The 26,427-nt window shown below is 41.8% G+C and overlaps 1 protein-coding gene across 5 annotated transcripts in view; it reads right to left on the reverse strand.

Moving 5' to 3' along the window:
• The window catches only part of LOC140734798 (DENN domain-containing protein 2A), a 119,733-nt gene that overhangs the window by 77,986 nt on the left and 15,320 nt on the right, over window positions 1–26,427 (reverse strand). The window contains exon 1 of one of the 5 annotated variants that reach the window (XM_073059328.1): window positions 20,849–21,184. The exons of 1 other annotated variant lie outside the window; for it this stretch is intronic. The gene's annotated coding sequence lies outside the window, so the exon portion shown is untranslated. 3 more of the 5 variants (XM_073059327.1, XM_073059331.1, XM_073059329.1) reach the window with 3 other exon arrangements.

The raw sequence follows: 26,427 nt of genomic DNA on the forward strand, positions 1-26,427 counted from the left end.
CATGCCAGTCATCTGGGTGTGGTTAAAATGAAAGTGTTTGCTTGAAGCTTTGTCTGATGGCCTGGGATAAATATGCAGATAGAGCAGCTTGCTATGCTCTCTTTAGGATGCCAACATGTCCAGAAGATGCCAAGTGTAGCGCTTCTCCATCCCTGGGAATGGCCTGCATTGCCCTATCAGAGGATTCAAGTGGATTTTGCCGGACCATTCATGGGCACATTAACTAGTTCAGGGACCACTAGATGTACATTGGATGATCTCAAAATCCACACGCCGTAAACCCTAGGTCTAATAAACAGTGAAGGAGAAAGCAAAAGTTCAAGATAGCAGAGGTGAATAGAGATTAACTTTACCATGTATCTTTAAAATAATAGTCTGTTATAATAAGGGAGAGGATGTCAATCTAAAACAGGACAGACATGCCCAATTCTTTGAACGTTGCAGAGCACAGCCAACAGCATATAGGATCCTAGGCCTCACAAGTAAGAGTATAGAAGCAAAGTTATTGAGAACATTGGCTGTCACCATTGGATACTATGAGCTAGCACAGACTCAGTGGGTTGAAATGGCCTCTTTCCCTGTCATACAGAAGTGAAATACTTCATCCATTTCTAATATCTTTTTCCAATGACTGAAGCCCTTGGGACCTGGGAAAATTAATACAGAAAAATGATTCCAGAGATGGGGGAATTAGTAGGTAAGGCTGAAGAAGCTGGGATTACCACCAAAAATGTTTGAAAAAGGTGTCATACAAAAATGGAGCGGGGGTGTCTGGATAGTAGATACACAAATACTTCCCCCATTAGTGGAAGAACCAAGAGCCTCCAAACATAGAACGATCATTAAGATCATTGCTGATGGAGAAATTCTGATAAAGAAACATAAAATACTGGAAAATCTCAGCAGGTCAGTTGAAGGAAAGAGAAACAGTAGAAGATTTGGGCTTGTGATCCTTTGTCACAACGTTTTGCCAAGATTTTCTATTTTTGCGACATATAATGGCTGCAACACAAAAGGGCGCTATCCATCTTGTTGTGTCTACAACAGCTTTCTAACAGAGCAACTCACCCAACCCAGCCCTTCCCCATGTTATTGAAAATGAATTTCCATGTACTTATCCAATTCCCTCTTGAAGGCCATGATTTAAAGGAAACTGGCAAAAGTACCAACTGGAGACAAAAACAAAAATGGAGGTGCTTGAAATCCCCAAAAAAAACCCCACAGAAAATGGTGGATGCACTCAGTCTAGAAGCCAGTGGTAGTGATCAGAAAAAGAGTCAACATTTCAAGTCAATGTCCCTGCATCAGAACTGGAAAAGTGAGAAAATAAGTATGTTTGAAAACGAGGGAGAGGGGTGAAGGAAACAGAGGGATTGGGTTGCAGACTACATTTGTCAAGGTAACAATGACTTTTAAAACTGACTGTTGAAGGAGGAAAGAAATAAATTGCAACAGTGATATAGCCAGATCTGAGATGAGAGAATTAACAAATTCAGGTAAATTTAATCTTGTTAAATGACTTGAGAGCTTCAATATACCCAAATGGCTGACAAGGTGCTGCTCCTCGAGTTAATGTTGGGCATCACTGGAGCAATGTAGGGTGCCAGAGATAGAACAAGGATGGGAATTAAAGAGAGAGAGAGAGAGACACACACACACACACACACAAAATTCTGAGTAACTGCTATCTAGAACACATTGTTCGACAGGGTAGCAGATTTCAAAATGAAATTTGATCGATACTTCAGATTGACTATATAGTTTCCCAGAGAACAGTCTAATGGATTCCTCTTGTCCCATTACCATTTAATCATTCTAAAAGAGGAATATATTCTATTATCATTCTATTACACTCCATGTCACTCTTACTATAAAATTAGCACAAGTCAGTTTTTTCTTGACAGTGTCATGTGGGCAGGTTCAGTTTTGCGAATTGATCGGTGCAGGTCAGCCAGACTGAACACATGCATTTTGTTAACCAAGCCTAAAAAGAACCGTTCAGAATCTGCATTATGTAGCTGCAACTTTTTTTTTTAATTTGACATTGCTGTGCAGGGCAGTTCTCAAAAAACACAGTCTTATTATTTTATAGCTAAAACATGTTGTTTGTGGTGCTCCAACTACACAGAAGACATGACAAATTGCTGCTCACAATTTACAAAAGTGACCAGAACTGACAAATTTTTGGCGGAAAATCTGGGGTTAGTCCAATTCCAAGTGCGGTTCGCCTAAACTCATGTGGTTCATAACTGCTGTAGTTTCCAAGTCTCATTCTGAAGTCAATCAAGATAATGGCTCTGTGACTAAGGCTAATCTGATTTAAATTAATTGGAAAATTTAAGACAGAACTTTATACTTGGAGAGTTTCAACACAGCATCACTGTGTGCGCTGGGGTGGAGAGAGGTGGGGGTGTGAGAGTAGAGTGTAAACACTCTCACTGCACTTGCCAACTACTTTACCCCTCCCCCCAGTTATTAACCAAAATGTGAAATGCCTGAAGAACACCCAAAAGACAAAATTAGGGATTGAATTTAAGAGAAGGGACATTATGCTGAACTGTACAGGGTACTGGTGAGGCCACAACCGGAGTACAGCGTACAGTTCTGGTCTCCTTACTGAGAAAGGATTATACAGTTGGCCCTCCTTATCCGCGGGGGATTGGTTCCAGGACTCCCCGTGGATACCAAAATATGCAGATGCTCAAGTCTCTTATTTAACCTGTCTCTGTGCGGTGGTCTTCGGGACCCAGCGGAACGCCAGACCTTATTTAACCTGGCTCAGTGCGGTGGTCTTCGGGACCCAGCGGAACGCCAGACCTTATTTAACCTGGCTCAGAGCGGTGGTCTTTAGGACCTGGCACAGCTCTGAATCCGCAGTGTTTCTGTTCATGAAAATAATCACAATCACGATTGAAAATAACACGGAAGTAATAAAGCGATTGGAAAGAGGTGAAACGCCATCAGTCATTGGAAAAGCGTTAGGTTACAGTCGGTCAACGATCAAAACAATTTTAATGGAGCATGTGAAAGGCCCTGTCCCGATGAAAGCTACAATTACTAAGCAACGCAGTGGTTTAATTATTGAAATACGTATGTTTCTTAAGTGTCTTATATGCATAGAAAGGTAAAATATATACTATATACAAGAAAAACATTTGACTAACTGACGCTAAATAATACCGGATGTACCTGTTCCGACTTCAAATCGGACTTAAAGACGGAGTCAAGAACGGAACTCATTCATAACCCGGGGACTGCCTGTACTTTTAAATCATTTCTAGATTACTTATAATACCTAATACAATGTAAATGCTATGTAAATAGTTGCTATACTGTATTGTGTAGGGAATAATGACAAGAAAAAAAATAATCTGTACATGCTCAAACAATGAGTGCTGGAGAGAGAACTTCCGGGTTTTCCCGATCCGCGGTTGGTTGAATCCGCGCATACGGAACCCACGGATAAGGAGGGCCGACTGTACTGGCTTTGAAGGCGGTGCAGAGGAGGTTCACCAGGTTGATTCCAGAGATGAGGGGGTTAGACTATGAAGAGAGATTGAGTTGCCTGGGACTGTACTCGCTGGAATTCTGAAGAATGAGAGGAGATCTTATAGAAACACATATAAAATTATGAAAGGGATAGATAAAATTGAGGTAGGAAAATTGTTTCCACTAGTAGGTGAGACCAGAACTAGGGGACATTGCCTCAAGATTCGGGGGAGTAGATTTAGGATGGAGATGAGGAGGAACTGCTTTTCCCAAAGGGTGGTGAATCTGTGGAATTCTCTGCCCAATGAAGCTGTGGAGGCTACCTTAGTAAATATATTTAAGACAAGATTGGATAGATTTTTGCATAGTAGAGGAATTAAGGGTTATGGGGAGAAGGCAGGCAGGTGGGGATGAGTCCATAGCCATATCAGCCACGATCTTATTGAAAGGCGGAGCAGGCTTGACCAGCCAGATGGTCTACTCCTGCTCCCATTTCTTATGTTAAAATGAAATGACAAGTGCACAGATGGCAAAAAATAATGTAAAACTAATGTTTGGTTTCAAAGATACAAAAACTTTACATTTCTGTCCAATGACACTTTGCCTTTTTTGCCCCACCTAGTGTTCATAGGTGGTGAACCCACGAGGGCACCCGTCTCCGCTCAGTGGCCATTTTATTGGGAACAGGATAAAGCCCAGTGTGGTCTTCTGTTGCTGTAGCCCATGCACCTCAAGGTTTGACATGTTGTGCCTTCAAAGATGCTCTTCCACACACCGCAGTTGTAACACACAGTTATTTGAGTCACTGTCAGCTTGAACCAGTGCAGCCATCCTCCCCCGATTACAAGCAGATTTGCCCTTCACTGAACTGCCATTCACTGGATGATTTTTTGTTTTGTCAACTCCACAGACTGTTGTGCCTGAAAATCCCAGGAGCTCAGCAGTCTCTAAGATACTCAAACCACCCCGTCTGGCACCAACAATACTCCACCGTCAAAGTCACTTTGGTCACATTTATTCCCCATTCTGATGTTTGGTCTGAACCTCTTGACTGTGTCTGCATGCTTTTATACATTTATTTTGCTGTCACATGATTGGCTGATTAGATATTTGCATCAACAAGCAGGTGTACCTAATAAAGTGGCTACCGAGTGTATATTCTCTGGTAATTCCACTCAGAGTTGGCCACCAAGAAGCAAACAATAATGGAGCCTCCATTTAAAAGAAGATTCCACCACTGTTTGGCGTTGCTAGTCATAGCAAGATGGAGCACGGACCCCTTCTACCCACTGCGGCCAAACTGACCATCAATGACCTATTTAATGATTTAATGTACATCGAGGCTCTTTGTTTTAATTCTCCACATGCTTTCATTGACTCTCCACCACCAACCCACGTGCCCTCCCCCACCACCGAGTCAACCACGACCTACACACAAGGGGTAATTTACACTGGCCAACTAACCTACCCAACTGCATATCTTTGAGATGTGGAAAGAAACCACAGCACCCAAAAGGAAACCGATGCAGTCACAGGGGAGAATGTTTCATTCCACACAGGCAGCACCTGGCGTCAGTCCAAGCAGAAACAGATGCCGAGTACAAGTCAGCTCAAATGGTGTCACTTGATGTTAGGAAAAGAATAAAGATGCTAATGTGGAATTTGCAAGGACATACCGTACTTCATCCAATACCACTTGTAAATGATTTTTTGCACGATGCCCTAGAGATGTATCAAGACCGGATTGCCAAACAATTATTAAAGCAAGAAGTGTTGTGTGCTTTGGACAACTCTCTACAACCAGTGTTCTTGAATGTGCTTCGTCCTAGTAAGAAGTAAGCAAGTGAAAGCTATCCTAAAATGGGAAACCAATGCACAAATCTCGAAGCAGGGACCTGGACACTAATACAATTCTAACACCTGCACTGATATCCAGCCAAGATACAAGCAGAAATTGCCAGAAGATGCCAGGCAGACCAGTAACAGATCATCTGAATTGCAGTTTGAATACACTACATCGCATACATCCTTAGTTGGAGTGGAAATGGATCCAGGGGTTTGGACAGGGGGGGGAATATTTATGAGTCACTAAAACCATACTGTCTTTGAGCAATTCCACTGCTTTCCATTCTAAGATAAAACAATTATAAAAGAATATAAACAGACTGTTATGAAGAGGTTGCCACCAAGTGAAAAGGTAATTGTTATTTTAACAAGAAAATATCATTGCCATCCCACCTCCCCAGTTCTCCCCACACACAAAAAAAACAAAAGGCAGTTGCTCTGGCAAGAACCAAACACCATTATCAGTTGACACTAAGTTCTCGAAACAATACAAACCTTTCTGTCAGGCACAAGGCAGCAGGGTGGTAAAATATGTTTGGATCCACATGCTGTGACTTGCATCGACAGAATGTGTGGCTGGATCCAAAATAAAACTCCCCAAGCAAAACCATGCATTGCAGAGACAATCATCAGTGGAACGTAAGAGAATAGGAAGATCACAGAATCAACCTAGCACGTTTCTAACGATATGCAGCCCAAAAAGGGAGAATCCTGGGAATAATCACATGGTCCTAAATAGTAAATTTCTTGTCAGCAGATCAGAAAGTGAAGCTGAAAGCAAAATGTGTGCAGAAAGGAAACATTTGCTAGATAATAGGTGAAAAGCAAACTACATTCTTTGTTGCCTACCATTCGAAACCAGGTATTGCAGTGAAACAAGGCTTTTTTTGCAGTAAAGATTGCAGCTGCCTTAGTTTCTGCCAGGTAGAAATACTATAGAAGATCTATTCAAGCACATATGCACTGTTGTATTTAAAACCCACACAAAGAAAGCACCATCGTAAGCCAACTGTTATAATCCCGCGTGTAAAACAAGATTTGTTCCAGTTAATTGTCAGACCAAGAGAAGTAAATGGCTTGGAGGCCCAACTTCTCACTTGCACCATCCCATTATTTGCCGTATCACGATCAGTTCTAAAGGATAAAATTAGTCTGCATCTGCAAACCAGACTTTTGGCTAAACAAGACCATTCTGATATCAATAAAACAGTTTTCATCCAATACGGTTTATCAGAAGATCTGTTAGGAATTTGATTAATATACTGTCAAATAGCAGTGTCCCCATGCTAATGGATCCAGGCAGCACATTACCCTATGCTAAACAGCAGGATTCACCAGCCTCTTTACATTCGAGCTCCCACAACATTATATGCAAGTCCTCCAAATCAGCAGCCCCAAGTTCACCTTCACTGAGACTTTCCTTTCAGACGTTCATTTACATTTTTCTACAATGTTATCACCATTGTTTATGCAATATTTAATTAAATTCCCCAATATACCAAGTCCTAAATAAAATACAAACACACCCAGGCATATTATCCTAAGAAATCATCAAGACTTGGTAAAGCAGATGACTTGCCCAACTATGGAATCATCCCTGGGGAGACTGTTGTAATTGACAAGTGAAGTCACCAATACCCTAGGTCATACTGTGTGTCACAACAAATCCGTGGTTAACACCGTGGATGCTGAGAAGTCTGCAGCCCTGACAGGAGACAGCCATTTCCTTGGCAATACATGCAACATGCTGGTGGAACTCAGCAGGTCAGGTAGCGTTAATGGAAATGAATTAACATTTGGTGATTCTAGCCGAGATCCTTCATCGCTCCTAATGAAGGGGCTTGGCCTGAAATGTTGACTGTTTATTAATTTCCATAGACAGTACCGGACCTGCTGAGTTCTGCCAGTATTGTCTGTCTCTGGATTTCTGCAGCATCTGCAGAATCTCGTGTTTCTGATTAGCCATTTTCTTCTGTTGTACAGTATTACATTAGTTATTGATGGGTTACTTCTGGAAGGTGAAGGTTCACCTTAAAAATTCTGGCAGTTTAAAATTTATATCTCACAATTGCTATGCGCACAAGATAAGATTTTTAAAAAATCAATGCTTCTATTTCAGATTGTTTGGCTATCCACACCATATATTGCCATTTATATATACTACAATTTGCATTTATAAAATTACTGCTGATTCTCTTCCTATTCTTCCCTTCCTTCCTCTCGCTCTCTCTGCTAACCAACTTTCTTCTAGCAACCATGCCCCAGTCTTGGGTACCCTTCCCAAAGACTTCTTTATCTTTACACTCACATCCAATTTCAAAAACACTCTTCAAAACCTACTTCTCCAACTTTGTGTCAAATCACCCAGCTCATTTTCTTTTCCATTTGCTTTGGTACGGTCTCAAGTCATGGAGCCACACAGCATGGTGTCAACAATACTAATCCACCCTGGCAAGTGCATTACCCCATCATGAACACCAGTCTGGTCAAACAGCAGGATTCACCAACCCCATTACACTGCAGTTTCAGCTCACTGTATCACACCACCCAGTAGGCACCTGTTCACAATTATGTCTCAGTACTTGGTCCGCGACCTTCTTTGCCCATTCATGTGCTTTGACCGCGCTCTCTGTCGGTGCAATCCAGCTACTTACCAATCTCTGGGTGAAAAAGAACACCCCCCCATACATCCCTTCTGAATCTGTGTCGTCCCCCCCTTATCCTTAATCTATGTCCCCTCTGATAAGGGGGGAAAGTTTCCTGCAGTCTCCCTGTCTGTACCTCTTAATTTTCAATACACCAATTATGTCTGGTCTTTATCTCTTCCACTCCAGGGAAAACAGACCTAACTTCTCCAGTCTTGGGGAAAACAGACCTAACTTCTCCAGTCTTACACAAAACATTCCATCCTGTGAATTTCCTCTACGTCCTCCATAGCATCATCACAGCCTTCCTACAGTGTGGCACTTTAAAATGCACATAGTACTGAAGTTGAGGCCTAACTTTTATAAAGTTGAGCATTAACTCTCTGCTTTTATATTCAGTGATCTGACAAATGAAGGCCAGAATACCATATGCCTTCCCAACTACTTTATCTACTGGTGCTAACTTCAAGGATCCCTGGACTTGTAGTCTAAGATCCCTCTGTTCAAGACTCTGCCTTTCATGGTACAAGTCCCAGCCTCATTAGTATTTCCAAAGTGCATCAGTTGGATTGAACCCCATCCATAACCCCATTTATCAGCCCATTTCATCAGAACCTCAATATCACTCTGCAGCCTAAGACTACCCTCAACACTGTCCATGACTCCACCCATCTGATTGTGTCTTCTCCATCCACACCAAACAGCAAAGGTACCAGCACCAATCCCTGAGGAACACCACCAGTATCCAGATACAAAAACAACCCTTGACCATTACACTGTTTCCCGTACATTGGCCAATTTTGAATCCAGTTTGCCAAAGTGCCAAAGACTCTTGGCCCTAAATCTTTTGGCTGATCCCCCATGTGGGATCTTGTCAAGTACCTTACTGAAGCCCATGTGAACCACACACACTGACCTGCCCTCATCAAGACACTGGATTCCCTCTTCAAAAACTTCCATCATGTTGGTCAGACAGGAACTAGCATTGACAAGGCCACGTCAGCAGTCTCTGATCAGACCAGCTCATTCCAAGTGCTCATTAATTCTGTCCTTCAGTCATTTCTCCCGTAACTGACCTACCAGTGATATTAATTACAGTGTAGCACTAGCAGGCTCTTCTTGCTGCTCTTCTTTTAAAGTGAGACAGCAAGGAACAGGGTCTTCTGACCCAACAGGTCACACTGCCCAGCAACCCACCTACTCAACAATAGCCGAATCACAGGACAACTTTACAATGACCAATCAACCTACTAACCTGTGCATCTTTGGAATGTGGGTGGAAACCGGAGCACCCCAAGGAAACCCACACACTCATAGGGAGTGCCAGAACTGAATTCCGAAATGCCCCCAAGTGTCACGCACCCATGGAGCCCATCTTGTTGAAAATGTGGATGACCTTTGTTGTCCTCCAGTCAACAGGAATCTCACTCGTGGTCAGTGAGGATTTAATAAGTTCAGTAATCTTGTAAAATGTTCCATCACTATCTGTGTAACAAGTCGACTTAAACCACTGGTCCATTAGAAAACCTTTCACTCATAGCTGTATTGACCATGTTCCTGCAGTTACAAGGGTACAATCATGTGCTAGAGTTGCAGAGACCAAATAATTTGGTGTAGTTAAAGTAGAAATTGGTAGGTTCTTGATCAGTATGGGGGTTGAGAGCTGCAGGAAGGAATCAAGAGAACAGAGTCTCCTCTGATTGAAATGCATGATAGTCCAAATGGCTTAGTTCTGTTCCTTTATCATATGATTTTATTACCATGCTGCTTCTCATAACAGAAATCTTTGAAGACCAACATTTTAACCTGGAGAAGTGCATTGCAAGCCAGTATTTAGGATACTCTAACCTTACTGCAATCAGACGTCTGATTTTAACTGCTCCATCATGGGCTGTCCTGGCTGCCAGGAGGTAACATCCACATCACTGAATGTCCTAAATTAACAACCTGCAAGTTATCCTCTGCATGAGGAACTAATTCATAGTTGTGTTACTGTTTTGCTGATCAAAAAGACAACAGAACTGATTTTCAATGGAAAATGGGCATCCACGTGTTAAAGAAAATGTAAAGTCTAAACCTTCCTGTTTCTGCTCCGATCTACACAGAGAATACACATTGACTTCCCCACCCACATTCTGAATCACCCAGATATCTAGTCCAGTTTAATGTCTGCATTATAATTTTTTTCAGGAACATATGAACTTTACAACCTATTCTGTTGCTTCATCCCCTTGCTAGTGGTTCCATCAATTACGCTGGTCTAGTCACTAATGAAGCAAGTTCCCACGTCAAGTCCATGACATCACCTTGACTCACAATTGCCTTGGCAGAGATTCTCATCTGTACTTACTTATTCTAATCTTCACCTGCACAGACTTCTATCATGCACCTTCCACAACCGAGTTCATCTAATACTGTACTTCCAGGATGAGTAGTTTGCAAAAATGTTAGCGTTTCCTCGAATCTATAAAAATGTCAGAATACAACAATAGTAGCGATTAGACTAATGAGGCAACATCCACAGAATGTGACACTCTGCAAAGGCATCCACAGCCACACAGTACCAGAATACAAGAAACTGCTCGGTTACTCCAATACTCCAGCCTCAGTGAAAATGTTGTAGGTTTAGTCCCAAGCCCAGACCAAAGGCTTGATGGCAAAATCCAGTTTGAGACAACAATGCCATAATAAGGGAGTGCTGTCAGAGGCAAAGACCTTCAACGCAAGTGCTGCAAAGTGAGCAAATGTGCACAAGATCCCAATAGCATTACTTTTATATAGGTTAGAGGCAACCTTCCCAATGCCTTTACCAAAATTATCACTCAATTATCTGGTCATTATCACATTTCCCAGCGTAGAAGCTTGTTTTGTGTAACCCAGCTGCCACTAAGTACTTCAACAGCAGTCAAGCACTTTGGGCAAGAACAAGATTGTGAAAAGTACTGCAATATCAGAATCAGAATCAGACTTTAATCACCAAGTACCTATGCGCATACAAGGTATTTACTTCTGGCAGATGTTGTCTCTCTGCTCATAACAATAATAATGATAAATATAAATGAAAATATATATTATACATACAGGTAGTGCAATCCAAGTAATAGTTAGTCGACAGTTAACCGGCAGTTAACTGTTCAGCAAAGTGACCGCAGTAGGGAAAAAACTTCTCCAGTGCCTATTAGTCTTAGTCTGGAGGGATCTGAAGCGCCTACCAGACAGAAGCAGATCAAACAGTCCGTGCGCAGGATGGGAGGAGTCCTTTATGATGTTCCCCGCCCTCTTCTTCAACCTGGAAGAGTACAGGTCCACAATACAGGGCATCAAGGAGTTCACTCTTGCCCACACCATACAACCTAATACATAATATTCAATCCCAATATCAAGTGCCTGGCTGATGATTGAATTAATCCGTTACTGCATAATAACGACATTCCTTGCTCATTGGCTTAACTTCTCCATGAACTTAACTGCACATCACATCAAATTACTCTTCTGAAAAGGTACATCATCAATGCTTAATCAGTCAGGTATTTGCCTGCATAGAAAAATTATTTCCTTCTTGTTCATTCCTGGAAGCAACTTAAGCATGCGATGGAAATTACTATCTGAAGCAGCGAAAAATGAATTGAAGAGATCCACCACTTTTGACACCATCTGGAGTGGTGTTTTTAAACACTCGCTGCTGGTGTGATCCTAACAATATTAAATGTTACTCCAGTGAGGCTTGCAAGTTTAGTCTCAGCAGAAAGTAATTTTGGGGGCTGGATGCCTTCAGAACAAAACAGCATCACGGTATAGCTGACTCTCTTGCAGAAAGCCAGACAAGTTATCCTCAACAACACCCTCATTTAAATTATGGCAATACAAGCCTTCAATAAAAAGTTGAAAATAATGCACTGGCAGATGTGGAAAGCTGAAAATGCAGACAAAGGGCTCATGATAAACCGCTTTCCTTCAACACAGGGAAATCTTTCAGAAGAATGCTGTTGAATGATGGACCCCACCCCTGTCTAATAAGAGTCAGATTACAAGGCAGTTTGAATGCATCACTCACAGTTTGGGGATTGTGCACAGCCCACAATCTGCACTGGGGATTTACAAAGATCCTCCTCTAATTACAACAGAAATATTTCTTCACTGGTCACAAGGGGTTCATTGCTGCATCTTGAGGTTAAGTACAGCATTTACCTCAAATTGCAGGAATGAATATCAGGATGAACTCATTATAAGCAGTGAACAACTACCCCAATGCCAGAATCAACAAAATGTCAATGAGGTGCCAAAGTCAGCCTCTTACGCAGTGTGCGCTGCTCTAAGGACAGAAGCAAAGAGTAGAAGATCATCCACTCTTTGTGGACTGCGCATTTGTAAAGAAACACTGGAGAAGGATGCAAGGGTCCCTCATCCTGAACAGCTGTGTTACAGAGGTCTTTCTGATCTACAGGATATATACACCCAAGGACATCCACTGAGACAAACAACAAGCTCTGCTGGAAGATCACCAATTCAGTGAAAGACTTCAGTCGGCCCCTAAACTTGTTGGCCTTCCAGTACAACAAGAAGTCGAAAGGTCCATTTCAGGTTGCAGGACTATATGTCAGGGAATGCACCAAACCTTGGTGAAGCCAATGCATAGGGTTCGAAGGGGGAAAGGACTGCAGTGTGAGGTCCTTCTGCCACTAAACAGTGAGGAGCAGAGCCTGGAGTAGAAGCCTCTCAAACATTTGAAACTTGTATTGCAAATGAGGTTTTATATATGGAGGGAGCTAACACTACAGAGGTACAGAACCAATAACACAATGAATAATGATTGAACAATGCTCTGAATGTAAAGAAAACCATGCAGTGCTTTTTATATTTGTATAGATTTATTTCAATAAAGTACAATAAGAATGTGCATTTCGATTTATTTTTATAGTGGTATGTGAAAGAAATCACTCATCACATATTTCTGATTGGCAATTAGCATGCTATTTTAAACCACCCAAAAGGTACCTGGCTTAAAGATTGCAAATAAGATGAAGTACTACTTAATAATGATGGAAGAACGCAAGACCAGAAAGGTTATCTGAATTTGCTGGTCATTTAGAGTTGTTTATAACCGGTTTTTCATTTTCTCTTTAAACTCATGCACAAGCCAAATTGTTCTCATAAATAAAAGCTACCACTGGAATACCACATGTTGGGCTGAATAAAAATCCCCTTTATAAGATTCAGCCCTAGAGTGGAAATAGCAGAAAATTCTATTTTACAATCCGCATCATTATAGCGACATGAAGAGAACCAGTTCATTACAGAGTAGAGAACATGGAAACAGATCCTTCCACCCATTGAATCTGTGTCAACTATCAGCTCCCAGCAGCCTACCACCACCTACACTAGCAGCAAGTTGCAGTGAGCATTCAACTTACCAATCAGCACATCTCTGATATATGGGACAAAACTGGAAAACCACCAGAAATCCAGACTTTCCATATAACCATATAAAAATTACAGCACAGAAACAGGCCATCTCTGCCCTTCTAGTCTGTGCCAAACACTTACTCTCACCTAGTCCCACCTACCTGCACTCAGCCCATAACTCTCCATTCCTTTCCTGTCCATATACCTATCCAATTTTTTTTTTTAAAAAGACAATATCGAACCTGCCTCTACCACTTCTACTGGAAGCTCGTTCCACATAGCTACCACTCTCTGAGTATCCCCCTCATAATTTTAAATACCTCTATCAAGTCCCCCCTCAACCTTCTACACTCCGAAGAATAAAGACCTAACTTGTTCAACCTTTCTCTGTAACTTAGGTGCTGAAACCCAGGTAACATTCTAGTAAATCTTCTCTGTACTCTCTCTAATTTGTTGACATCTTTCCTACAATTTGGTGACCAGAACTGTACACAATACTCCAAATTCGGCCTTACCAATGCCTTGTGCAATTTTAACATTACATCCCAACTCCTATACTCAATGCTCTGATTTATAAAGGCCAGCATACCAAAAGCTTTCTTCACCACCCTATCCACATGAGATTCCACCTTCAGGGAACTATGCACCATTATTCTCTTTCGCAAAGAGAACATGCATTTCCCAAGGTCAGATTGGCCCTATGCTCTCTGCAGCTGGCAGGTAAATTGTGTTACTGCTACACCATTGTGCTACCCCTTAAACAAAGATTTTCTAATTAAATTAAATGTTATAATTCAGTTATCTTTCACGAGTCCAAAATAGTCATCAGTCTCTGGAATTTCTTTTCCCAATTTCACAATTTTGATTATGTAAAGTGGTTGGAAACATATGTGAGCAAAGAACCACAGAGACTTGTATGAGCCTCCAGCCAATGCAATGAGAGTGGAATGGTTCCACACCCATCTTTATGTCCTCTTTGATTCAAAATAATACAAGAGAGACATCCATCATAAACAATTAATCAAAGGCAGTCAATGTGAAAAACTTCTTTTGAATGCCAGACCATTTAATCAAGTCAAGCCTATACATGTTACAAGGAATATTCTTAAGGGCAGGCAAGCAAACTACATACCTTTGGAACACAGCCATACTGCTAGACTCTTGTGAGCAGGTCTATAGACTATTTGAAATAGAAATGCTATAATGCTGCACAGCCTATTATTCCCACCGAGCAAAAAAATAAGGACTTGCCTCAAAAATCTCCTTTAAACCTTTTCTCCCTCATCTTAAACTATACCCTCTGCTAGTTACATTTCCACCCTAAGGAAACCCCTGACTATCTAACTATCTACCCTACCCACGCCTCTCATCACTTTGTATACTTCTATCAGGTCACCTCTCAGTCTCTGAAGATCCACAGAAAACAATTTCAAATTTGTCTAACATTTCCTCATAGCCAATACACTGGTGATCCTCTTCTGCACCTTTTTCAAACCCTCCACATCCTCCCACATAGTGCGGTAACCAGAATTGCACATGATGCACCATCAATAACTCTCGGAGACGTGAGGCGAGAGATAGGCTTTTATTAGCTGGAAGAGAGCACAATCAGCAGCAAGAGACCATCACACAGCATCCTGAACATCCTGGAGACTGAGGGAGGAGCAGTGCCTCCAATCGCCTTTATACAGGGGTCTGTGGGAGGAGCCACAGGAGCAGTCAGCGGGGGGGGGGGGGGGGGGGCGTGTCCAGACAGGTATCTGTAGTTCACCACAGAACTCAATATTTCAAACGTGGTCTAACCAAAGTGTGTGTGTGTGTGTGTGTGTGTGTGTGTGTGTTTTTACAGCTGTAACATGATTGGCTAAATTTTAGTGCCTCAACAAAAGAAGATAATTATGCCATACACCACCTTTACCACCCCAGCCTTGTGTTGCCATTTCCTTGGAGCAATGGAGCTGCATCCCAAGATTACCCCGTACATCAATGTTCCTAAGGATCCTGCCATTTATTGTATTTGATCACTTCAACTCTTGCTCGATTGAACTCAGTCTGCCATTTCTCTGCCCAAAATCAGAATCCAAGTTTATAATACATGTCCTATATCACATGAAATGTGTTGTTTATGGCAGCAGTACATTGCAAAGTCATAAAATTACTATAATATTACAAAATAAATAGATAGTGCAAAAAAAGAGATGACCAGGGCCTATAGGCTATTCATATATCTGACGGCGGAGGGGAAGAAGCTGTTCCTACATCGTTGAGTATGGGTCTTCAGGCTCCTGTATCACCTCACTAATGAGGAGAGGTCACATGTCAGATGGTGAGAATCCTTGGACGCGTGATGGCGGGGAGGGTTGTGCCCCTGATGAAGCTGGCTGTGTCTTTAACCCTCCACAGCTCCTTGCGGTTCCATGTGTTGGAACTTCCATATCAGGCTGTGATGCAACTAGTCAAGAATACATCGATTAAAATTTGTAAGAGTTGGGTTGATTAGTTCTCTGATCTTGTCAGTCCATTTGCAAATGTTTCGTCACCATACAAGGAGACATCATCAGTACGCTGCTCATTTGTGGTGTATCCTCTAAATGCTTGGCCTTTATATACTTAAACATCAGCTGACTGGTTGTCATTACGGAAATTTGTAGAGGTCTTTGGTGGTACACCAAATCTCCTCAAACTTCCAGTGACATAAAGCTACCAGTGTATCCTCATGATTACATCAATGTGTTAGGCCCAAGCCCAACCCTTTGAAATTAACACCCTGGAACTTGAAGCTGCTCATCCTTTCCACCATTGACCTCCTCAATGAAGAGGAATGAGTGGACTTTCCTTTCCTGAACTCACAATCAATTCGTTGGTCTTACTGACATTGAGTCCAAGGTTGTTGTTGCAAAACCTCTCAACCAGCTGATCTGTCTTACTCCTGTCACCAACCAAGATTTTACCAACAGTGGTGTTATCTGCAAATTTATGGATTGAACTTGAGCTGTGCTTAGTCACACAGTCATGAGTGTAAAGAGAATAGAGCACTGCACTAAACAAGCATCCTTACAGTGCATCTATGTTGATTGTCAGTGAGTAGGAGTAGGATCAGTTATTGCTGATCCATATTGACTATGGCCTCCTGATGAGGAAGTTAAAGATCCATTTGTGGGAGAGGTGCAGATGCTCACGTTTGGAAACTTGGAGATTAATCCCAAGGGAATACTGATATTGAATGCTGAGCTATAATTGATAAACAACAGCTTCACATATATTGCTGTTTTCTAGCTGCTCAAAGTCAGTGAGATTGCATCTCCTGTAGACAGGTTGTGGCAGTAGGTGAATTGTAGTGGGTCCAGTTCCTTGCTTAGGAAGAAGTTAATTCTAGCCAAAACCAATTTTTCAAAGATTTCATAATAGTAGATGTGAGTGCTACTGGTTGACAATCCAAATTGTCCACTGACTATATTCTGCTGTATCCATTGACAAACTTTCTGACTTTCTACAACTCATCCAACTTTCATGTCCTCTGCAAACTTACTTATCAGGCTACCTACATTTTCATCAGATCACTTACATTTACATATCTATCTACAGAACAGAAGTCTCAATGCTGACCCATCCAGAACACCTTTGATTACAGACCTCCAGTCAGAAAAGACACCCCTCCAGCACTACCTTCTTTCTTCTATGACAAAGCCAGCTTTGGATCCAACTTCCTAACTCACTAGAAAAAAATCCTCATGACTTAATCTTCTAGACTAGCCTACCATAAGAAAAATTGACAAGATATCTTAACTAACATCCATTGCAGACAACATTCACAACCATCAAGCATCTTTCATTGCTTCCACAAAATATTGAATTAAATTTGAGACAAGATTTTCCCTGTGCAAAGTTATGCTGGCATTCCATAAAGGTTCATGTTTTTCGTAATGCAAGTATATCCTGTCCTAAAGAATTGCCTCCAATAATTTCCCTCTACTGGACTATAATTTTCTGGTTTGCTGGTATTAAGCAAAGGAGCAACATCTGGTTTCCTGGCACTTCATCTGTGGCTAACAGGATACAAAGATCTGTAATCAAAGGCCCAGCAAGCTCTCCCTTGTTTCCCTCATTATCCTGATTTTCCAAGTCCACCTCTCTCCCATCAGACACCTCATTCATAATACTGACCTGCCTTAGAATATCAACATAACCCTTCCTTATCTTACTATCGTGTAAAACCTTCTCCTTGGAAAATAACCATTGAGAAGTACTCATTAATGACCTTAACCACTTCCTCGGGTTCCAAGCAGAAATTCCTTCCTTTGTCCAACCAACCATATATATTAGGATTGTTTGGGAAAGGGTAGGTCCACTCAAGGACAAGGGAAGTAATTTCTGTGTGGAGCAGAAGGAAGTGGTTATATAAAAATGCTTTGGGATTCTCCTTAACCTTACTTGAGAAGGACATTTCATGGTCTTTTTTAGCCTTCCTAAATCAGAGTTTATGTTTCTTCCTATTTCCTTTACATTCTTCGAGGGCCTTATCCAATTTTAGCTTCCTAATCATTATACGTACTTCCTTTTCTTCTTGACATCTGTCATGCAAGATTGCCAAACACTGCCATCCTAACATTATGTCCTTGCGGGAACATATTGGTTCCAAACTCTAATTAGCTGGCCTTTAAGATTTCCCATGTATCTGATGTGGACTTATCCTCGATCTAATCTTCTTTCTCCAGTTCCTGTCTAACACTGTTATACTTAGACTTCACCCAGTTTAGCACATTAACCCAAGCATCAGTCTTATTGGTATGTATAATCATCTTAAAGACTTACATTACGGTTACTTAACTGTCAGTGGGACATGCTGTGGAAACAATCAGCCACCCAGGTTCAATCCCCAATACAAGATCTCGTATGGCTCCATCCCTGGTTGGACTATCTACCTGTCATTTCAAGAAACCCTTGAATGCACCTAACCAATACTGTCCATCTAAGCCCCCAGCTTTAAGGAAGTCCCAGTCAATATTGAGGAAATTAAAATAATCCACTACAATAATCCTGTTATTTGTACATCTTTCCATGGTTTACCTATATTTTTCAAAACTACCATCCTTTGATTTGCAGACAGAATTTTATCCCTTAATGAAGCCTACACTTAAAAGGCCATTCAGTATATTTCTCATTTTCCTCTTGGATACAAACATTGATCTTTCTTAAGTTTAACCATGAAGATCTGTCAACTTTCAATTAATTATTAAGTTTAAAACCAACAATGCTTTAAATAGAGTTACCATATCCATTCAGTTCCTTAAACCATAGATAACTTGTTTTAGTGCAAGTTCTTTAATTATATATTACTTACATTAACAAACTTAACCCTGTTGCATTGTAAGGATGAGTTTTTTTTCTTATTAAATGAGCAGATGTACACAGTTTAAAATATCACTGTCAAAAGTTTTCACTGTTTCAGAAATGTTTCCTATTACTTAACTTTTATAATTGATTATTTAATCATAAAATCACTTGTTTTCAAAAGGTAAAGAAGTTCAGAAAACCACTGATGCTGGAAATCTGAGATAGAAACAGAAAGTACCAAAAACATTCAGTATTTGTAGGAAGAGAGACAGTTAACATTTCACACTGAAGATCCTTCAAACTACTTGTATCAGCAAGTTCTCTTCCTTTTGCCACGCAATCTCTTGTGATACACCTGCCCTTTTACTTCTTCCCTTCCCACATGCAGGAACTCAAACTGTCCTTCCAGGTGAAACAACCATTCACTTAACACCTCTCCAAAATGGTGTACTGCCATTGATGCTTATGGCGTGATCATCTCTTCCACTGGAGAGACTGAATGCAGATTGGCTGACCACACTACAGAGCACCATGTTCAGTACACAAAGGAAACTCGAGCTTCCAGTTGCTTAACTCTTTAATTCCCCATCTGTCTCTGACTTATGTCAATGGTCTCCTGCGCTGGAGACTGTGAGGTCTAACACAACTTTGAGGAACAGCATCTCAACTCCCACCTGAGCACATCGTAGCCATCCAGAATCATGTCCACAATTTCACTTTCTCTATAAGAAAATCATCTACCTGGAACATTTACAGAATCGCTTTCTTATAAATAGACCTTCCTATGAGAGCAACTGGCTTGTACAGAGAGTTGGTAGATAAGTGATGCTGATTGTGGAGATGACGGGGAGGAAAATGGACATGCCAGTAACCCAAGATGTGCTATTTAATTGTCACTACACAAAAACCATTTTCCACTGACTGTCTTCATTCTAACCCAGATTGCGGTGAAACAGAGTTCTGCTGTGGCTGATGGCTCACATCACCAGATGGAACCTGGGCTTTAAGTCACAGGGGCTGCTGTGAGTCTTATTACATTCAAACAATGGTAATGCCAGACAAGATGGACGCTGTGCCTGGTCTGAAAATCAGATGTTCACATGACACATCTTTACGGATGCAACCACGCCAGACAGGTTGATGAAAATCTTGTCAGGAAATCATATCCAAAATCTTGGCCCTCCTTTCACCTCTGTACGAGTGATGTTTCAGGAAAGAAACTCAAGGATTGTTTGCACTGAGGATTATTTGCTTCTTTAAAAAATCACTATGAATGAATGTGTGTGACAGCCTCTAATGATAATACTAGATACATTCTGAATTGCTACTTTAAGAGTCCAAGTTATCTAATAGTGCATGCCTTTGAAATGTAATATTCTTCCTGTGGGTATGCATTTTCACTGTAGTAATGGCAGGTGTTCATCTAAATACAACAGGCTGGATTAACAATTAGATCCAATCTGACTTCTTTTGTCGTTCATTTCTTTAAAGCACTGTATCTGTTGCATTGAGCACAGAAACGTAAAATGCAATATGCGGCTGAAAGAAATGCCTCAGAATCTCTCACTAGAGCACTAAGCTTTTCCCTTTCAGCAGTGAGGTCATGGGGACCCAACCGCAATTTCCTACCATGGGAGACATGGAGTGGGAATTTTAAACTGTATGCTGTATCGTTCACGTCCACATTTCCCCCCCAACCCTAAACATCTACAAAAGTCTCAGATGAAGAATGGTGCACAGTAACCATTCGAGAGGCAAAATGACTGACAACAGCCTTTGAGGGAAATGCAAGAAATCACGGTGAACAGGGAGTTAAACTTTATACACCAACTCCACAGATAAGTCACGTATTCTACAGGAAGCCTGGGTTATGCATGGGTCATCCATAAAAACTCAGATTAAAAATATCACAATTAGAAACACAACAGTACAGAGGACTAATATCAATCTGTGTGAAGTGATCTCAGTAACGTTTCGTCTCAGTGACACATTCAAACGTTCCTACTCTCAGATCTGTAGAGTAGAACTGCTTGAAAATCAGTTCTGCCTTTCTTCGTACAGAATGGATAATCTAAAACAGGCGGGGGGGGGGGGGGTTGTGAGTCAGCCAATTTGAAGATTTCCTACCTTACCGAGTTTGATTGCCGGCAAATCTCTCTTGATTGTAGCCTCATTATTCCCGGAGCAATTAACCCATTTAGGCAGCATTTGTCCGTGTTTCCTTTTGAAAAACTTTTTTTTCTGGGGAGGGGGCTGGGGAAGTAAGGATGGGAAGGTGGGATGAACCACTTCTGCCTTCAGCTTCCAGACACCTGAGGGCCTTGGGGGGCAGAATCCATCGTGTCGGAGGGAACGGGAATAGTTTTCTCTCCCAAACTGCTTTGATTTAGGTCTTTTTGGTTATGTCTTTTGCCATCATCCTGCCTCTCATTCGCTCCCTTTCTTCACCATGCAACAACTTGCAGCCTCTGACGTCTCCGCTAAGTTCCTGCCTCCCTATTCCCACACCTCCCTCCCTTGACCTCTTTTGACTTATTTCCATTGAACTAATCACCAGCTGCCTCAGAACAGACTTGTTACCACAGCAACCGTTGTTCCCTCTCCAAATCTACTGGGCAAAAACTACAATAAACACAGATTCTCCAGTTTCAGGCACGTCACACATGCAATTAAAGGGGCTACAACCCCACAGCTCAGGATATGCTTCACTGGTTAGCAACTTCCTAGCAAAACCAGGGTATTTTTCCACTATGTTTAATGCGCAAAATATTCTTGATCTTTTCTGATAGAAAAGAAATTCTATTAACCTAAACTTGTAAGTATGCAATCATTTTTGCAATGAGTTAAAATTAATATTCTTTTGCACACAGAATACAGTTTTATGTTTTCTATTCCCATCTTGTGACTCTGAACAAAATTGAACATGTAGTTTTCGCTCAAGCTCAGCTGAACCCCAAAAACAAACCTTTAAAACCAACTCAGAGAAAGTAGGCAGGCAGTCTCCAAATACCAAAAGGATTCCTGACAAATCAAAGTTTCCAGTAACACCACCAATTTAAAATTTGATTTCTTTCTGGCTTTTGGTACTCAAACCATGCTACATGAAACTCCCTCACAGAGTCTTCATCATTTTCAGGAATCAGATTATTTCAGGTTATTCAATTTGTCAACAATGAATCGATTTTAATTTCATACATTTCATGAGAAATGCGTTAGTGTGGTTTTACTGATGATGCAGACTCGCAGATGACAGGAGGACCTTAAACTGTAGCTTGTCCCCCCACAGAGCCTACTAGGAGTCGGCAACCACATCAGTACACGCTCAAGCACATAGTATGAGACTTTGGGACACTCCAGTCCACATCATTTAGTTGTGGACAACTCCACACACAAGAGAGATTTCTCAAATATGCAAATTCATGCTGGTGACATAATCAGATCTCTATTTGCAATTTCAGTTGGAGTCCTAAATAGGGGAGTGGTAACCGACTTCCCATCCCGTTGGCGGAAATGGAAGTTGCAAGCCCAAAACTCCAAAGAAAATAACTCAGGAGCGCCAGGCATCCAGAACCAACCATCTCCCTCAAATCAACACAAGGAAGTCTGATGCTGGAAATCCAAAGTAACAAAACGCTGCAGGAACTCAGGATTGATCAGGGATCAGGGATTTGTTGGTAGGAAATCCTGTCTGACTAACTTGATTGACCTTTGTGGTTCCTGGTGACCACATCTGCAGCAAGTGTTGGCTGCTCAAGGAACTCAGGCTCGAAGTTGATGACCTGGAATCTGAGTTTCAAACACTGCGGCACATTGGGGGGGGGGGGGGGGGAGAGTTACCTGGATTCTCTGCTTCAGGAGGTAGTCACACCCATTAGATTACCTGCCTCAAATTCGGTCTGTGGTCAGGGACAAGAGGGAATGTGACTGCGACTGAGGTGGGTAGTGGGATCCAAGAGACAGTGCTGGAGGAGCCTCAGCCCTTGAGCTTGTCCAACAGGTCTGAGATTCTTGCTCCCTGTGTGGATGAGAGTGGGGGCTGTAGGAAGGGTGAGCAACCTAATTGTGGCACCACAATTCAGAGAGCCATTCAAGAGGGGGGAAAGGAGAGAAATGTAGTGGTAATTGGGGACAGTAGAGTCATGGGAATAGACGGAGTTCTCTGTCGCAAGGATAGATCATCCCGAAGGCTCTGTTGCCTGCCTGATGCTCAGGTTCGGGACATCTTATCTGATCTGCAGAGGAATTTGCAGTGGGAGGGGAAAGACCTTGTGGTCATGGTCCATGTGGGTACTCATAACATAGGTAGAACAAGGAAAGAGGTTCTGCTGAGGGAATTTGAACAGCTAGGGAATAAATTAAGAAGCAGAACCAAAAAGCATATTCCAGTTAAAAACCAAGGACACAGTAAGGGTGGGGAGAGCCAGCTTTGGATAACAAAGGAAGTAAAAGACAGCATCAAACTCATGTATACAAAGTCGCCAAGAGAAACTAGAAGATTGGGAAAACTTTAAAAAGCAACAAAGAACCACTAAGTGAGCAATAAAGAAAGGAAAGCTAGATTATGAAAATGAACTAGCACGAAATATAAAAACAGAAAGTAGAAGTTTTTATAATTATACAAAGCACAAAAAGGGTGGCTAAAGTGAATGTAGGTCCCTTGGAGGATGAGAAGGGGGAATTGATATTGGGTAATGAGGAAATAGCCGAGGCTTTGAATGACTATTTTGTGTTGGCCTTCATGGTGGAGGACATATCTAACCTGCCAAAGAGAGATGTTATGGATGTGATGGGAGGTGAACACCTCGATACAATAGCTATCACTGAAGAGGTAGTGCTGAGCAAACTTGGGGGCCTGAAGATAGACATGTCCCCTGATCCTGATGGAATGCATCCCAGGGTACTGAAAGAACTGATAGAAGTTATAGTGCAGGCTTTGGTGATGATTTACCAAAATTCTCTGGACTCTGGGCAGGCTCCGGTGGATTGGAAGATGGCTAATGTTCAAAAGAGGATGTAGGCAAACCACCAGTTAGTTTAACATCTGTAGTTGGGAAAATGCTTAAGCTATCATGAAAGGAGAAATAGTGAGGCATCTGGAAAGAAATGAATCCATAAACAGACACAGCATGGATTCAGCAAAGGCAGGACCTGTTTGACAAACTTATAGGAGTTCTTTGAGAATATAATGAGTGCAGTGGATAGAAGGGAACAGATGGACACTTACTATTTGGATTTCCAGAAGGCGTTCAATAAGGTGCCGCACAAAATACTTACCATAAGATAAGGATACATAGAGTTGGGGGTGATGTATTAGCCTGGATAGAGGATTAGTTAACTGATAGAAAGCAGAGAGTTGAGATAATTGCAGCATGCTGCTGTGCAGAGGCACTTGGGAGTGCTTGTGTATGAATCACAAAAGGTTGGTTTGCAGGTGCAGCAGGATATCAAGAAGGCAAATGGGACATTTGTCTTCATTGCTAGAGGGATTGAATTTAAGAGCAGAGAGGTTATGCTGCAACTGTACAGGGTACTGGTGAGGCCGCACCTGGATTACTGTGTGCAGTTCTGGTCTCCATACTTGAGGAAGGATATACTGGCTTTGGAGGCAGTGCAGAGGGGATTCACCAGGTTGACTTCAGAGATGAGGGGGGTTCAACTATAAAGAGAGTTTGAGTCGCCTGGGACTGTACTCGCTGGAATTCAGAAGGATGCGAGGAGATCTTATAGAAACATATAAAATTATAAAAGGGATAGATAAGATAGAGACAGGAAAGTTGTTTCCACTGGTAGGTGAGACTAGAACTAGGGGACATAGCCTCAAGATTTGGGGGAGTAGATTTAGGATGGAGATGAGGAGGAACTGCTTTTCCCAGAGAGTGGTGAATTTGTGGAATTCTCTGCCCAATGAAGCAGTGGAGACTACCTCAGTAAATATATTTAAGACAAGGTTAGATAGATTTTTGCATAGTAGGAGAAAAGGCAGGTAGGTGGAGATGAGTCCATGGGCAGATCAGTCATAATCTTATTGAATGGTGGAGCAGGCTCGATAGGCCAGATGACTTACTCCTGTATTTCTTATGTTAAGAGGCAACTAAATAACTTAATAAGGGTGGTATAGCTCATTTAGTTTATATAAACTTCAGCAAGGCCTTTCACTGATGCTACAGGGTTAAAGTGCATGGGATCCAAGGCAAATTGTTAAATGATTAAGCTACAGCTGAAATATTGCACATAGTTGTAGTCACTTTGTTACTGGAAGGATGTGAATACACTACAGAGGAGATTTACAGAATGCTGCCTAGGATGGACTACTTCATTAATAAGAGAAGACTGGGGAGGATTTTCTTGGAAGAGAGGAGGTTAAGGGGGGGAAACCTGAAAGAGATATAGTTAGGCTGCATATTAAGACACTTTTCTCCATGGCAAAACCCCGCAGGTATTGGTTCAAGCTGAGGAGTCAGAGGTTTAAAGGGGATCATCCACTGGATTTTACAATCTAGAATGCACTGCCTAAGAAGGTGATGGAAACCGATACTCTCATAAGCACCTGGATGAACACTTGAATTGCCACGTTAAAATAAACTATGGACCAAGTGCTTATAAAATGAGGTTAAGTAAGTGACAGTACACGATGGTCGGTCAGCGTGGACGTGGTGGGCCAATGGGTCTGTTACAGTGCTGTATGACACTGTCTCTAGTGGATCTGAACAAAGGAAAAGTTTACTCATGAACTACTTTAATTATTTTTTTAAATCCCAGATCAAACAAACCTGTTGCTATACGTTCTCCTTAATTGTAGCCTCCACACCGGCACCAGCATGAACACACTGTCTCAAGTATTCAAAGTAAATTTATTATCAGACTATGCACATGTCACTATATTTAACACTGAGATTCAATTTTTTTTGCAGGCATTCACAGTACAATAAAATCAATTAAAAAGCTACCAGGAATAAGAATATAGAGAAATAAACAATTTTCCAATTTCAATAACTGAATCAATTAGGATGTTTCCTGCACTGGTTTAATGATTTCATACTTCCTAGGCGATGCGCCAGGATAAAGAACAACTTCCTTGCCCTGTTTTTTTTGAGAGAACCATAGCTTCTTCCACAGATGGGGCAGGAGATGTCTGCTGGAAAAGGTAGTGGGTGCTCGCTGAAGAACCTCGCCCTTTTATCAGTTAGAAAGCCATCTGATGCATGGACTGCCAAGTTCTCAATACACAATGATTTGTACTCACAAGCATTTCACAATCAATGTACCACCCCATCTTGTGGACCTGTACGCAATTGCTGTTTAACCTCAGACACAAGCACAAATTGTGCCAAATTCTTGCAGGGGAAATATGTGCCGGCCTTCCATTCGTCAAGGTTGACCATGGATGGTGCATCCTATCCACCTGCATTGTTGGTTCAGCACTGTCTGTGGCTGATGAGACCAATGTGAGAGTGGCAGTCTCTAATGTAAAGGTCACATCTATGAGTGGTCTCAGCTCTGTGGGAGATGCAGCGTTCGTCGTCTGTCTTCTGCCACTTGCCGCAATTGTTCCCCACCAGACTTAAGGGGTTGTCCCAGGGTGCTTCTCCATCCAGTGTGGTCAGCTGCAAGTTCCTCCCAGGACTCAATGTTGATGTCCAGTGCCTTCGTGCCCTGATAACAGACTTCTTAGTAGCGCAGGCCAGCGGTTCTCTTGGCCTGCAGGGGATAC

This window comes from Hemitrygon akajei, chromosome 10 (assembly GCF_048418815.1).
Source record: "Hemitrygon akajei chromosome 10, sHemAka1.3, whole genome shotgun sequence".
Classification (NCBI taxonomy): Eukaryota; Metazoa; Chordata; class Chondrichthyes; order Myliobatiformes; family Dasyatidae; genus Hemitrygon; species Hemitrygon akajei.